The sequence below is a fragment of the Myotis davidii genome, unplaced genomic scaffold (assembly GCF_000327345.1).
Source record: "Myotis davidii unplaced genomic scaffold, ASM32734v1 scaffold173, whole genome shotgun sequence".
Taxonomy (NCBI): domain Eukaryota; kingdom Metazoa; phylum Chordata; class Mammalia; order Chiroptera; family Vespertilionidae; genus Myotis; species Myotis davidii.
The window spans coordinates 3,513,635-3,516,021 of record NW_006286303.1 but is presented as its reverse complement, the minus strand read 5'-3'; positions in this window follow the sequence as shown (position 1 = coordinate 3,516,021).

Genomic DNA, 2,387 nt, shown 5'->3' with positions numbered 1-2,387 from the left:
ACACTGGGAATCTCACTTGCTTGCTGATCATTCTTTGCCATTCCATTGCTATTGCTCCTGCATCCGCAATGTCTGCCATTATTTCAGAAGTGCTAAAATATAGCAATGATTCTTTCCATAGGGAAATGTAGGGCTGAAATGGGTCTGACTGCTTAAAAAAGGAAAAGTACCAGTTATGCAGAATATTGAAAGTCCGCATCAACCAAGAACCAAGTGTCTATGGTCTGTATGCATATCTACTATATACCTGGCAGTGTACAAAAATAAAAATTTGGCCCAGCCCATGTGGCTCAGTGGTTGAGTGTCAACCTATGAACCAGCAGGTCATGGTTTGGTTCCCCATCAGGGCACATGCCTGGTTTGTGAGTTCGATCCCCAGTGGGGGCATGCAGGAGGCAGCCAATCAGTGATTCCATCGTTGGTGTTTCTGACTCTCTTTCTCTCTCCCTTCCTCTCTGAGATCAGTAAAAATATATTAAAAAATAAAAATTTGTCTAAAGCTCCTCTCTTCTCTACATCATCTCCTGCTTCCTTTCACCCTAACCAATCAATTATTATCCCAAATATTCTTTCTTGAAAAAATATGAACCTTAAAAGCTTCCCAGGATTGACTTTCCAGCCCGCCAAAATGTGGAGATAGAAAATACCCTAGGCCCTAGCCGGTTTGGCTCAGTGGATAGAGCGTCGGCCTGTGGACCAAAGGGTGCCGGCTTCAATTCTGGTCAAGGGCACACACCTCTGTTGCAGGCTCCTCCCCAGCCAGGGCCCAGGTTGGGGCACATGTAGGAGGCAACCAATCAATGTGTTTCTCTCACATCAATGTTTCTCTCTGTCTTTCCCTCTCTTTTCCATTCTCTCTAAAAACCAGTGGAAAAATATCCTCAGGCGAGGATTAACAACAACAACAACAACAAGGCACAAAAAAAGAAAATACCCAGATAGCCAGAGGAGTGGCCACCAGGGCCCCCATGACAACTATTCTAGTGCCACGCAGGCGTGTGAGGGTTGTCACTGAGATGGCCCAGGAGCAGAACTGGATTGTGAAGACAATATGAGGGAGCCCTTCTGTTTTGGCTGAGGAGTCTGGAAATCCGCCCTAAAACTTGTTTAAATGGTTGATTTTATTTTTATAAAGAGAAGGATATTATCATGATGGTAGCGGGAGGAGTGAACATCTAAAAAGAGGCCTTCATTAGCAGGACATTCTGAGCTGTCATCTGGCTTTATTGCTGCCTTTTGTGTTTCCAAGATCTTTAAGCTTTTGTAGTCAGCGAAGGAAAGAGAAACCTTAAAATGATAATGCTGTGTCAAAAATAAATTCCCCCCCCAAAAAAACAATGAAAATAATGTCTATGAAACTGGCTGCCAAAGGCTAAACGAAGAGATTCCTTTTCTTCCCAGCATGATGGAGTAATTGGTCTCAAACCAGCTCTTCTGTTGAAAGCAACTATAAAACTGGAAAAGCCTAATTTCTGGGACTAGTGGAAGTGCAGAACTGGGATCCTTGAGTGAAGGGAAGCGAACGAGGTGAGCCTACAACCAGCCACACATTTTCTGGACTGCGGTGCAGGGGCAGGGCGCTAATGGAGACTGGCCATCTCAGAGAGCTGCCGTCCCTGGTGAGAATTCAGATACTAAGTTGGCTAGCACTGATGGGCCCACCTGAGTTGCAGGGTACTTTCCCACCCATTGTCATGGCCTTCTTGAAGCAACCTGCAAGGCAAGGTCTACAGGCTGGCCCTGAAACTCCAATGAGTAATGCTGGCTCCAGAGCTCCCTGCCTGCCCGATTAGCCAAGGCTTGTTGGGACCTCAGTGAAATTTAACTTCTGCCTTTAACCTATGCACTTCTCTCTCCCAATATAGGTGTTGATGACTATTAGACATTGTTCACCCTCAAATTCCATCTCAGCATTTGCTTATAGAGAATCCACCTGCTATACTGGTGGATTCTAACCTTTAACAAGGAAATAATAACAATCTTACACACACTCGGAAAACAGAAGAGAGAACACTCATTCTATATTATATGACCAGCATAACCTGATGTCAAAAATCTTAAGAAAAGTAAGGTCGGAGAACCAAGATGGCGGCATAGGTTAACGCCGGAGTTTGCCGCCTCGAACAACCATTTCAAAAGTGAAACTAAAAGACGGAAGGGACATCATCCAGAACCACATGAACGGTGGCTGAGTGGAAGTCCTACAACTAGGAGGAAAGAGTAACGCATTCGGACACTCAGAGGAGGCGCAGTGCTGAAGGCAAATTCTGAGGTGCGGAGTGCGCGGTTGGCGTTTTCAATCGGGAGGGAGTCGCAGACTCTGAGCTCCAGATCCGGGAGAGGCTTTAGGGGCACAGACTCAAACGGGAGAAGCAGGACTGTCTGGT